The sequence below is a fragment of the Opisthocomus hoazin genome, chromosome 9, assembly GCF_030867145.1.
Source record: "Opisthocomus hoazin isolate bOpiHoa1 chromosome 9, bOpiHoa1.hap1, whole genome shotgun sequence".
In the NCBI taxonomy this organism is placed as follows: domain Eukaryota; kingdom Metazoa; phylum Chordata; class Aves; order Opisthocomiformes; family Opisthocomidae; genus Opisthocomus; species Opisthocomus hoazin.
This window is the reverse complement of record NC_134422.1, coordinates 44,046,940-44,060,400: the sequence shown is the minus strand read 5'-3', so window position 1 is coordinate 44,060,400 and position 13,461 is coordinate 44,046,940. Positions and strand designations below refer to the sequence as shown.

Here is a 13,461-nt window from a genome sequence, read left to right as displayed (position 1 = left end):
TTGCCCGTCATCACACCCAGCCTCTCCCCTTCCACGCTCATTACCTCGCCAGAATGTGCCGCTTAGCCTGTTGGCTCCTGAGACCGAGTCACCTACAACAAACCCCCATCTCTGTCTTGTGTTTACTTACATATATAGCAAACAAAAGAGTTTTCAGTATGTAATTTTTATAAATACTACCTCAGACACAGCTACTCCTGTACTGGCACATTATCTTCTTGTGCAGGCACATAAATCTGTGAGTGTACAGAGTCCTGTGCATATACCAGCAGGCAGCTGTGGCTTCTCACGTATGGATCTGGAAGAGAGATTAACCCAACGCTCGTTAAAGAAGGGACTGCTTTGAAGTACTCCATAAACATACTTAGCATAACGCAGTTTGCATCCTGACTCGGGCTTCCAGAAACTACCAGAATATAAACAAATCATAACGCTTCCAGCAGTAATTAGGAGACTCGTGTTTTCTGTTTTACACAGCACCAGTATTTTAACTCCGTGACCTGGCATCTAGTTTTTCCAACCTGTGACATTTAATTAACATTGCTTCCTCTTGCCGTCACCCCAGCAGGCTGCTCTCGGCACAGGACAGCTTTGATCTCGGGGCGTGCGTGCCCGCGTACACACGCACGTTCCGCAGAGCGCTCTGCATGCATTACCGGGTAACCCGACCAAGAGCACCCAGCGCTGCGGCCGCTGCAGCAGCTGCACGAGGGCCAGGGCTGCTCGCGCTGGCTCGCGGGGTGCTCGGCTGGGGAGTCACCGAGCAGAGCCCACCCCGCGCCGGGCTGGGGCTGATCTCCTCCAGGGACCGGGGACCTGGGCCAGGCTGCACGAGCTGCTGCTACCTATGCTCACAGATGTTGACGCCTGATGCCTTTAATGGTCATTTGTGGTCTAAAAAACATTTTAAAGGCAGCTAGAAGGGCGACAGACGCCTTTTCTGTTAGTTTTACAGAGACAAAGGAATAAATATAGTAAATAATGTATCACATTTCAGACCCATCATCATTATGTAAATAACAAGACTCCTTTCTTGTTCCAGAAAACTTCCAGTCTCTCTTCCAGGCTCCAAAATAGTAAAGGGCACACAATTAAAACTGAAGAGCTGCAGCACAGACTTTCTAAACCTTTGCTCTCGCCTGCAAACTTGGGGATATTGGTATCTGTCATTTCCAAGATGGCAAGCAGCCCACACCTACTGCCATCGCTGGCTAAATCTGCGCCCTCTGATACTTCTCTCCCTTCCCAGCCTTATCTGTTATTTCCCTTCCTCTCACTTGGAGGAGCACACACCCTGCTACGCTGGAGAAGAGCTGAAAAACAGTCTGTGTTCAATAAGCAAAACTGTGCCCATTCTATTTGTTTAGGCCATTTCTCTGAACTCACCAACTGTAATTGCATTAGTGCTCCTCATCTGGACTAGCTGGATGATACAGAAAAAACCCTCATAAATAATTGATGTTTAATGAAAAACATACACTTTAGAGCTATTCTGCTCCTCGAGATCTTTCCTCTGTTTCTCTTCTCTTTTTTATTACTAAGGACATTGTAGACAACAGGATCATTGCTTCTTAAGTGAACATCTGCTATTAAAAGCTGTCTCCCAAGCGAGCCACATCTTGCTCACCTCGGTCACACAAATAGTTTTACTGACTTCAACACAACTATTTCTGTGCAGCAGACAGGACTTGACCTCTGCCAGCAACGCCTCGCCATGTCCCTGTAGGCTGCTCTTGACACTCCGGTGATCTCACACCCCAGAGCTGTGAAGCACTAGTAGTTTAAACAGAAAGACACTGAAGAAAACAAGTTCCTGCTGTCGTATGCAGCTCTGAAGAGGAGAGAACAGCACACGACCACGCATAAGAGCTTCATAATCTAACCAAAGTGTTTCTATCGCATTTCAGTGCCTGTTTCACGTAGATAAATTTCTCCCCGTATTGTTTTTCTTCCCAATGGTTAAAATAAGAGAACGCTACAAACTGAACCCTCTCGTGCGGGTTCCCCGTTCCAGCTTGGGGCTGGCGAGCAGCAGCCATCGCTGCGGTGTGCGGGGACACGGGCTGGGAAGTTAGCGCCCGGGGCAAACCGAATGTCTTGGTCCAAAGCTTCACACACGCAACATCTCCTTCCTACCAGCAGCTCCCACTGCTGCTATGGACACGCTCGGGTAATGTTCTCACTGCTTCCCTCGTGTCTGTACAGCTGGTAAGTGATAAACGCCATGCTTACGGACAGAGCGCTTCACCCGCAGTGGGCTGTGCTGCGTGCCTCCGCTCAGCCGCGAACCGCAGCGGTCCCGCTGCGATGCCACGTCCCCTCGGAGCCGGACTCCCTCCCTGGGCACATCTGAGTCCAGTCCTACTTTTGTATTTAAGCGAATATTGGACCACAGCCCGCAGCTGCACAGACGGGCGCGTACAGCGCGGGCGCACTGCGCCTCTGCAAGCGCTGTCCTCGCCTGGCCGATTCATTCGGAAATTATCCACGGATTCAAACGCGCTCCAGTCACAACAGGAGCTGGCTAACTCCTCAGAAAGCGACAGCAAATCCTCTAAGCAGCACGGTCTCCCTGCTCAACCTTCCTGTGAGGGAGTGAATTTGCTGCTAATCCTTTTAAGACTGTCTGCCACGTGTCGGCTAGTAAGGAGCAGTGCTGTTACCACGAAAAACGTTGCCATCTCCAAAATACTACTTGCTTTGCTTCTGACGATAACGGCTGTTTCCATACATGACACACAAAATAAACTTGACTTTACTTCTGCTTTTAAACAGTTTGGAGTTTTATTTTAATTAGAGAATTTGACATTTACTCTAGAGGCTTTTTTCTGGTAGTTACCGCACTGCAGTTTAATGTCCTTAATTTACTAACTGTGTCACAGACAGGTATTCAGGACACGTGCTTCACCTTAGGACCTTCATTTGGTTGTGATCTTCCTCAGGACTATTGCATTGACACTGCAGCACAGATTGTACCCGCTCTCTTATCCACCCACACTTCTCCCATGAACAGGGGAGGCCCTTCCATTCCCAGGAAGAAAGGCCTGAGGTGCAACACCACCACGGTCACTGGGCTGGGCTCCAGCTGGGCTGCCAAGCGCCGCATCGCTCCCGCCGCCGGGCTCAGCAAGGGCTGTACTGATGCCCCAGGTTGGGGGGGACAGTGGTGGCACCCGGCTTTCTGGGGACGGCCACTCTGCATACATGAGGCACTTAATGAGGGGAGGATAACGAGAAAGGGAACGGGAGGCAGACAGAGGCGATGCTGTATTCGCAGGAGTCCCAATTATCTTGCAGAGTGAGTTGACCACATCTCCCTCATCTCCTTTTCCAGTATTTTACTGTCCAACCGATACCAAAAAAGGAAAATAAATTCAAAGTAACTGGAACACCAGATATGATGCAACTAGGGAAATTACCAACTCCCTGACCTGAATTCCCTGTACGTCTTCAAGGGGATTACCAATAGCTCTTCTGAAGTCTAAAAGACCTGACAGACAATTGGCTTAGAGAACACATACCTCCTCGGAAAAAAAAAATTTCTCACTTTCTCATTATCCATTCGCCTCCTTTTTTCACGTTAGTAAGACGGGGAGGAAACATTGCTGCCTGACAACTCGTTTGCTCTAGTTTATTGCTTCTCATATGAAGCCATGTTCCCCAGGCTGTGATGTCATTTATTGCCATAGCAACCGTGTAACATCAGAGGACCATACCTAAGCAAGGGGAGGAAAACCCTCAGAGAACAAGAATATCTTACGTTCCTGCAAAGCCGTCTGCACCAGAAAAGGGCTTTTAGGAGATGTTTGAAAGCTGGCCCTGAATGGTCTTATAAAAGACAAAGCAGTGAGAGTATTATTAACCATTTTTCATTGGCAGTGGTCAAATCACACGCAGATGTGCCAAGCTTACTCCTTTCTCCCCGCTCTGCAGAGGACTACTCTGTACGTGCCGCATTCAGAGAAGGGGCAGAAAGACAGAGCTTTTCACCAGCGCTCTCCAACCACCACAGTCCCCCCGCCCCGAAAAAGCAGTGCTCACCACGCTGCCAACAAACCCAGGGTGGTTACCAGCTTCTCAGAAGCCAGATTCACCCTTCCAGATCAACACTTCCAGCCTACGGCACCCGCCAGTCCCAGCCCTCTCTACCCCTTGCAGGAGGAACGCGGGCAGCAGCTGGCTCCAGCCACACAGCGGGCTCTGAAGTTTCTCATTCTGCAGAAGAGAGGGCACGGAAGCAGTCCAGGGACAGAATTACTAATTAGACTCATTACCTCTCTGAGTCACTGCCTCTGCGCTCGCTGGAGTTAGCAGTGGCAGATGGAAAGCAGACACAAAGGTGCTCAGAGACGATCAGCCGCTGACAGCAGGTTCCTAACGTAGCGCCCGGGCTGGGCACAGAGCTGCTCCCTTCCAGCGCTCCCACAGCCACACAACAGCAGTTACTGCACCCCTGCAGACGGCCAGATGCCATCGGCTCTTCCGACCATCAGTAAACGACAAGTAAGCAACTCTGCTTCCATCACTGCAAAATATGTCTATAACCTATGCTGGCAAAGTATTCCAGGCTGATTTCTGCTTTGTATGAAAAGAGAAAAGGTGAAGTAAGCTGCTTTACATGGCAAATAAAAGCAAAATAAAAAGTAAAAACCAATTTTTGTTACATCTTTTCTCTTCTGTAAAAGTCGAGAGAAACAACTGCAATGAGGTTCAGCTAATGAAGGTCCTGTACAACAAGAGCAGTAGATGGTGAACGGCTGCCTGTTGAGCAGGCTGCTCAAGCCCTTACCATCAATTCCGGATCCATTTCGTCTTAGCAAAGCATAAACTGACACTTCTGCTTTGAAAAGCTTCAAACTGCAACAACCAACGCATATGAACCGAGAAGGGATGCTTTGGGTAAATTCAAGACTTTAATTATTCATTAGTTTGACTAATTAATCTGCAGCTCAGTAGAGGTAATATTTTCTTTAAAGTAGCCTCAGAACTCCTGCAGATACAGAGCAACAACTGACAGTGCAAATACATTTTTCTTTTTTCCTATTACCACCACATTAGGCTGCGCATAAAACTTTCTTGTGACGTGTAAGTACTTTCCCACTGAGGTAACACAGTATGAGTACAGATTATAGCTGCCAATAACCAATATTTTCCATTTTTATGATCTCTATATCCTACCGGGGCTTCCCTCTGCTTTGTACCTCCATTGCCCATCCATTCTTGGTTCTCTCCAGCATTCGCAACCTGTTGCTAACCGTGATTTGATTTACTTTGCCAGTAATGCCCCTTCTTCTGCCCTTCAGTCTGTGCTTAAACATGAATTACATTGACAGCTGAAGAGCCTTGGCTGGCAGCTCCCGGTGTTTCCCTTCCCGAGTTCAGCCTGTAAATGCTGGGTACAGCCTGGGGAAGGCACACAGACGAGGAGCGGGCATCACCAAAGGCAGCCTCCCTGAAATGCTCTGCCTGTGGTTCCACACCCCCCGATGCGCCCCGAAGACAACAGGAATATCACGCAGCCGATGGTCCCTGCACGGCTGCACTGGAGAACACGTAACAAAGTTAAACAGACTAGTAACTAGCCATACCACAGAACGCTGCTCCTGCTGCGGAAGAATACGTAATTCTCCAGTGAAACCCCTGGGTCAGTTTAATGAGGAGACGACCACTTTTCACACAATCACAGAATCACAGAATAGTAGGGGTTGGAAGGGACCTCTGTGGGTCATCTAGTCCAACCCCCTGCCGAAGCAGGGTCACCTACAGCAGGCTGCACAGGACCTTGTCCAGGCGGGTCTGGAATATCTCCAGAGAAGGAGACTCCACAACCTCCCTGGGCAGCCTGTTCCAGTGCTCCGTCACCCTCAGAGGGAAGAAGTTCTTCCTCATGTTCAGACGGAACTTCCTGTGCCTCAGTTTGTGCCCATTGCCCCTTGTCCTGTCACTGGGCACCACTGAAAAGAGCTTGGCCCCATCCTCCTGACCCCCACCCTTCAGATATTTGTAGGCATTTATAAGGTCCCCTTGCAGCCTTCTCTTCTTCAGGCTGAACAAGCCCAGTTCCCTCAACCTCTCCTCGTAGTGGAGATGCTCCAGTCCCCTCACCATCCTTGTAGCCCTTTTCTGCATTACCTCCTCGTTTTGTATTCGAATTGTACCAGACGTCCCGCACGCGGAGCTGTTCCGCCTGCGCTGCCCCATTGCTACTGCACAGCTCCTGCTAGATGGTCTCTCCTCGACGGAAAAGCCTGCAGGGCTGCACCCCTTTCCTCCTTTGCCCACGTACCCCAGGAGCGGGCTGCTCAGCTGGGACAGAGACAAAGGACATCCTCCTCTTCTGGCTGCGGAGGAGTAGATATGGAAAGCCACCGCGGGCTGTTCCTCCCCACCTGCAGCCGCAGAAAAGGCCCTGCAGCGTTCCGTGCCAGACCCCCAGGGCAGGCGCGCCGAGGGGAGTATTTCCCCCGCTTCCAGAGGAGGCCAGGGGTCCAGGCGCGACGCCCGTGTCACCTGCTCCACCTGGCCCTTACCGAGAGCCATGGCCCACGTTAACAGATCGTTACTTAACAGATTGTTCCATATCAAATATCAGAAATAAACTTCAACCAATTCTTACTTGTAATTTAATTCAAATTTAATTAGATGTCGCTAATTTGGAATGCAAGAACATATTACCTTTCCCTAGCTACTCATTCTCTTGCCTATCACACAAGTACCAAACTAACCTGGACCCTCACTCTCAGCCTCACTGGGACACACCACCACTGCCTCTGCCACTGTCATACAGCCCACCCAGGCGGCCCAAGAGCACAACGAATTTGGCAGTCTAAGATCACACTGATATTACCTAGAATGGCAAAGTGGAGCGTTTCAAAAGTATTTTCAGCTCTCCATTTAAACTTAACATGTGGAAAACTATTTTCATTTTCCTGTTCCTACAAAAAACTATTTAGTGCAATTAGCTACAACCCTAAGAATATTTTCCTACTGTATTCACCAAGCAACAGTGAGAGCTCAGCCAAAACAGGAGCAGAAACAAAGCAAGCTGAAGCAAGCCCATTTGTGCCTAGTTCTGCTGCTTCGCCCTCTCTGCGCAGAAGGACCACATAAGATGGACAGCTAGCAGCCTTTTGAAATCAAACCAGTTTCTTCCAAACAACATTTGTATTTTGTAAACCAATTAAACCACATGAATAGCACAAGCATGAATAGGCTTTTGTTTTATTCAAATTAAGATATTTTGGATTTGTCAAGATGCAAATAGATATGACAAAAAAGGTAACAAGGGTACAATAGAAAATTATGGAGCAGGGAGAAATTTAATTACATGCTTGTTTGATCGAAAGTTCAAGGTTCTTTTTAAATTGCTTCAAATTTAAATATTCACAGATCCCTTCCCTCTGTTTTCCAAATATGTTCAGGAAAATAAGTTGGTTGAATTTGTCCTTCCACGGCTTTTAATTGCAGTTGCATGCTGTTTGGATGCTGTTATTTCTGTGGAAATGCAAGACCACCTCCAAGCCATCAACTACCACACTTCCTTTTAACAAGGACTGGATCAAAATCTGCAGTCCTCCCACAACAGAAAAATCGTGCAGAATTCAACGGTGCACGATAACCCTTCTACAAAAACCTTAAAGAAAATCCACACCAGCCAGCAGACCTCCACCAGACTGTACTCAAGAGCAGAAAGAGCCACACCATGCCCGACAGTCCACGCCAGGGGCTTGCTCGGCACAGCACGGAGCAGCTGAAGCTCGGTGCTCCTCTCCGCACGTGCTCCGCTGACCTCAGGGACTACTGCTTGTGAGTCCGCAAGCGGTCACCAAGAAAAGCAAAGCTGCTGCGGGAATCTCGCCCATCACTGCCCACCCCTGCCTCTCCACCAGAGAGCTGTTACAGGTCTGCAGGCTGAGGAGGACTGAAAGCCTGTTTTACGTTTCACCGTGTCTGCGTGAAGTCACCCAGAGATGAAGAAGCATCCTATCGCCAGCTCCAGAGTCGCTCACGCTGCCCGGAAAAGGGTAGGTCCTGCAGCATAACAGAGGAAAGTGAGGAAAAACTCTCCATTACAGTCACACCTACTGGTAACAGCGACTTCTCACAGAGAACAGGCAGGTATTACCATCTCCCATGCAGTGCAACTGCCTATTTACAAGCACTGCTCCTTCCTTTCTTCCCTCCTACATTTCCCTGTAGAAATTTCCAAGCACTTCAACAGCCGCCGGCTGAAATCTTGCCTCTGCCGACTGTCGGTGGGAAATCTGCCATTGACTCTGATGGGATCGTTATTCCACCCTGTTTTGGGAGGGATCTTGGCCTTAGTGAGTGCTGCAGGACTTGGTCCAGGAGGAGCTAACGCTCTCTTGTCAGCGGCACAAGTCCTCCCCTTACTGAAATTCCATAATAACTTGGACACAGCAAGAATTTTTTTTTTCCTACTAATCCTAGCCACGATACCTCTGCAAAATGACCTCTGGATTAACTGCAGAATTTAATGGTGTTACACTCCCCAAACGGGCTGTGCATACAGGCGTTGCTGCCTGCCCAGAATTTGACAATATTTCTTTCAAGTTGCCAGTATTACACTTCTGGGGATATAAATTCCAGTTCTATCCACTCTTCCCAGTTAAAACCTTCTCTTTGGATAAAGGAGCAGATCATCAAAACAGGCAGTTCCAGTCAGCAGTCTTTATTAATAATGACAAGCCTCATAACACGGTCACTTCCATATGGTTTCCATCTCAGGGGCTTCACATGCACTCATTCAATAAACATCCTCATACCTGGGCAGTCAGCGAAATATTGATTATCTCTTCTGCTTCATTTTGTCTTTATAAGCTAGGAAGTACCAGTGAAATTGCGTGACTTGCCTGCGACAAAGCAGAGTCCAAAACTCGAGTATTTTCACCTTCCAAATCACTGAGGCCCCCTCCAACTTGTAGTCACACACAGAGCTGCTTTCCTCATTTAAGCCATCTTTTGGTTTAAAGAGACCATAATTTAGGTAAAATGTAATTCAGGAACACCTACAATAAGCATTTCCATCAGTTCTGACACCAGCTGAAGAAACCGTACAAAGCCATCGCAGCCTAGCATTCGCAATGCTGTAAGGGAACCTCGGGCCTTCCAATGGTTTACTTGCTCACAGTTTTTCCTAATAAATTTAGCAGGCAAAGTTAATCACTGCTGGTTGTCAAATTCAAACAGACAATTAAAGTCAGATCTTCTACACCATCTCCAGAAGACAGCTCAAACTTACCATGTGTAGAGAAGGATAGAAACTTTAATTACCACAACAAAGCCCCTTCCGAGCTGAGCGCCGACATGCTCACGATGACATAAACCATTCTGACACCTCTGGCATTTTGTAGCCATTCCCATTTTTAAATGGAAGCAACTCTCCTTCTGTGGCCTCCAACATGCTTGTCTTAAGCAGCCAGATGCGAGTCAGACATGCCAATACCCTGCCTTACCTCTGTCACGCAGAAATTACTCTGGAACCGTAAGTTTCAAAACCTGCAACCCTCATTAAAAACAAAAAAACAAAATATGCACACAGTAGGGAAGCGGAATACGTCCGGGAAGATATCATACCCTACCAGCTTTAGAGACAAACTCACAAATATAACATTTAAGCCACTCTGCGAAGGAAGAGGACTCGCAATAGAGATACAGCAGAGAGAAGCATCAACTCCCACCACGCTGCATTTAAACGCGATCCCAAAATCCTCAGGTGGTTTGAGAAAAAAATGTTATTGCACACTTTATAGAATAAATATATAAAAAAATATAAATATATATTAGATATATAATAAAATCAATTGCTTCTTCAATAGAAGATGCAAAGTAACCCAACTCGCCTCTCTGCAGCCATGATGCAGTTTGCTGAGCTAACACACGTACGCACCCACCTTCCCTCCCGCGCTACAGACCAGCGTGGATCTACAGCAGAGCCCGTACACCTGAACAGCAGCCTTGGGCGCTACACGCGAGCTCTGCGGGGACACGGCAACTTGCAACTCTGCAGCTGGAATCAGCCAGAAAGTCGAAGGCTCTACGCGTTTTGTGAAGATGATAAGTTGTGATGATTTTTCTGCATTTTCAGCCAGCACTTGCATATCCCTTAGCAATGAGGGTGCCAAAAGGCATGGCTCGGAGCCAGAGGAAAAACTGCCATCATTCTTAGCAGTTTTCAGACTCAGCACATAGATTTTGTTACATTATTAAAAAAAAAAAAAAAAAAGGGCCAGAGGCTCTCTAGAGACACAGTGGCTCTTACTCTCCGCTGTGCTGTGCATCGTGCTGTAAGACAGGAACGCCGAAGGGCCGTTTCACAGCCACATTACAGAGCAGACCAAGGTCTTGACTCTTACAAGATTACCTTGTGCCACAGAAAGAGCACCGTCTTCCAGCAACCTCAAGGCGAGAAGCATGCTGTCCCTCCCTGTAGGAAAACGACATCAGAATGTGCAGGCATGTGCCCGGGCAGGTTTCAACTCCGGCTGAGCTCAAATACGGCTTCTCATCATCTGGGGGTTTGGGAACAGCTTCCCGAGCACCCTGAGGAAGCACGGGTAGGGCAGCCGAGCTGAACACCGGAGCAGAGACCTCCCCAGAATCGGGGAAAACGACGAGCTTCCAGCTCATCGGAGTAGTATGGGATTTCTGAAACACCTGCCAAAACTTTACATGTTTCTAGCACTTCAAGGTTAATTCATTAGCAGCAGATCAACAAGAAGCTTTCAGAAAAACTGGACAAGGAGACTAGTGGGCAGTGAAGGAGACTTTCTGAAGGACATAAAAGGACAGGGGAAAGTCTGCTTTTTCCTCTTCTGAAACCCTCCAACACAAGAGGGGTGTTCGTCCTCTGATTCATCGACGTCAAAGAATGTCAGGGCCTTCAAAGTAGATGTTACTCACATCCTACCTGCTGGAAATCAGACACCACGTACACACAAATATCATATCTACATAAACAGAGCACAAATAATTGTGCAATAATGCTGCAAAAATCTGCTATATTGAAAAAACAGGGTGAGTAATACTTGCAGTACTGGCCTAAAAGCAGTCCACAGTATTTCAGTTCAACACATTCATTAAGGCTCCAAGATTTTTTAAGCTTTCATAAAAGCGAAATTAATGGATATTGCTGAAACAATAGTATGATTTGATCTTTACAATAATAACTAAAAAGCTTTGTAAAGCACAAGAGCAAGCAGCAACAAGGCTGGGAACTAGAAAGCATCAAGCTTCCTATTACACTCAATTAAATTGTTAATCATGTCATGTACTCACTTTTTAATCTCTTTAAACGAATACAGCAGTACGCTAAGTAATAAATTTGTTTTTATGAGAAAGCTTCTGATGTATCCTCAGTTGCCAGGAATGAAAACTGTTTATGAAAAAGTAATTTACAGCAAAAGTTTAGAAGAAGTATAGAGTATAGATATCAAGCCATATGAACAACAATTCAGAACAGACAGAAACATAAATACGCTAAAGTTTAATATTAAACTCCTTGTATTTCTGAGACTTTTAATCTACAGTTTGCAAAACTTACATTAATATTACAGTTTCTACTGTTTCATAGTAGTTTATATCTTTTCATTTCTCCCACAGTTGGTGAAATCCTGCTCATAATATGCAATGAACACTATGCAGTTGGTAGGTTTCAAAAACCAGGACTTCCTTATGGACGCTGTTGTCTTTCTGTTAAATAGGTGAAACAAAACCTGCAACGAAATTAATCATAATCTACATGGCTTTGACAACAAAAATGCTTTTCCTAGTCCTGCAGCCCAACAGGATTCAACAAGAACATGAGATCTTCCACCTCTCTTCTTAGACTTTCATCCCCATCCCAGTGAGACCTGCACCAGGCTTAATCCCAGCTCCATTACCTCCTCAGGACTTGCGATCGACCCCTCTTTTCATACACTCTTGGTTCAGCAGGCATGGTGGCGTTGAGGTGATGGTTGGACTCGATCTTAGAGGTGTTTTCCAACCTTAATGATTCTATGATTCTACACTCTTCTCGTAGTCCTGAGCCTAAACGTAATGCCAGCAGTCTCCATCCACTGCACAGCTCACCCCCAGCACAGGGTCTGAGCACAAGCAAATTCACCACTGCCAACAGCAGCCTCAAACCTAGTCCTGAAAACCATGAAAGTTTCTCCAGAAACACAAACGTCACCTCACTTTTATCACACCTCTTCTCTTACTCGACTATGAATCCGACTCCTAACTCTACCTAAACCACCCACACCTTTGCAAAATGATACATAAGGCATTTGTGTTTGATGTCACCAGGGTTTGCATCACTAAGGTGATCCACGCAGGATTCAAAACTATATTGAACTGCTTATCCTTTTGCTACCCCACAAGCCCTCATCTTCTGAACCACAACCTGAATTTTGTTCTGGAACAAGAAAACAAATGCCATTCGCACGTAAGTGTGACATTCATGGCTGCCAGCAATCTCATCACCCACCCTAGCATATGACATAAGACTCGGACAGAAAATGAACAATTCTCTCACCCAAAATTGTACAAAAAAAATTCTAATGTTAAACACAATCAAGTGATTATTAACTACGAAAAAAAGAAAAAAGCTTATTCAAACATGCCAAAGGCAGCCCGCACCACAGCTCTGGGACCTCTTACTTTGACACTTGCTCATCCTCTTTTAACGAGCCCTAACACTGACAACAACGCCAATGTAATAAGGGCCCAAGTCACTAATCGAGGCTGACCACTAACCAAGTTCAACGCAACTCTTCTTCCCAGTTCAACCTGCACCCTAAAGCTGCGGACCACAGAAGATTTAGCAAGAAAACCAAAGTCTCACTGCTGTGTTTTCAAAACTTCACCTTACCGAACCCTAACTGCAGCCCTAAGGTACTCCGGTCACCAGCAGCTCTGCTGGAGATAACCCGGCACGTTCACCCCCAGCAGCAGCTCCCATCCCACCCCGGCGGTTCCCTAAAGATGCAGGGCAGAGAAAGAAAACAGGTTACAGGGTTACAGGGCTCCCACACAGACTGGGAAAAACGCACCTTTGCAGAGACTTGAAGATTTTTGCATGCAGGGCCCTGTTATTGATACTCTTGTTCCTCCAACAATCAAATAAATATGTCGCTCACAAGTAGCAGCACTTCACAGACCAATCAAAGGCATGACCCCTGCCCCAAGCAGTTTACAGTGGAATGAGAACACATGGTAAGAGGCAGGGCAGCAGAACTAGAGAACTGATACTGCATAATGTCAGGAGGGTGCCTCTTTCAGGGTCCAAGCATCCTGCTGCTTCCATCCTTTAAAACACTGGCACCAGCCTGCAGGACCGCGCCTGCCCTATTCTCACTGATGTGCCAGCATGGCAAGCCTAACTTTCACATGAATGATTCCCTTCTCTGAGGCCCTCTTTTCCTTTGCCTGCAATGCTATTGTTTCTGTAAGATC

The 13,461-nt window shown here is 46.9% G+C and overlaps 1 protein-coding gene across 3 annotated transcripts in view; it reads right to left on the bottom strand.

Annotated features, from left to right (window-relative positions):
- The window catches only part of PLCL1 (phospholipase C like 1 (inactive)), a 172,341-nt gene that overhangs the window by 78,235 nt on the left and 80,645 nt on the right, over window positions 1–13,461 (bottom strand). Inside the window, exon 1 of one of the 3 annotated variants that reach the window (XM_075430874.1) lies at window positions 181–225. The exons of the other annotated variants lie outside the window; for them this stretch is intronic. The gene's annotated coding sequence lies outside the window, so the exon portion shown is untranslated. Of the gene's footprint in view, window positions 1–180; window positions 226–13,461 lie in introns of those variants that run through there. 3 annotated transcript variants of the gene reach the window in all.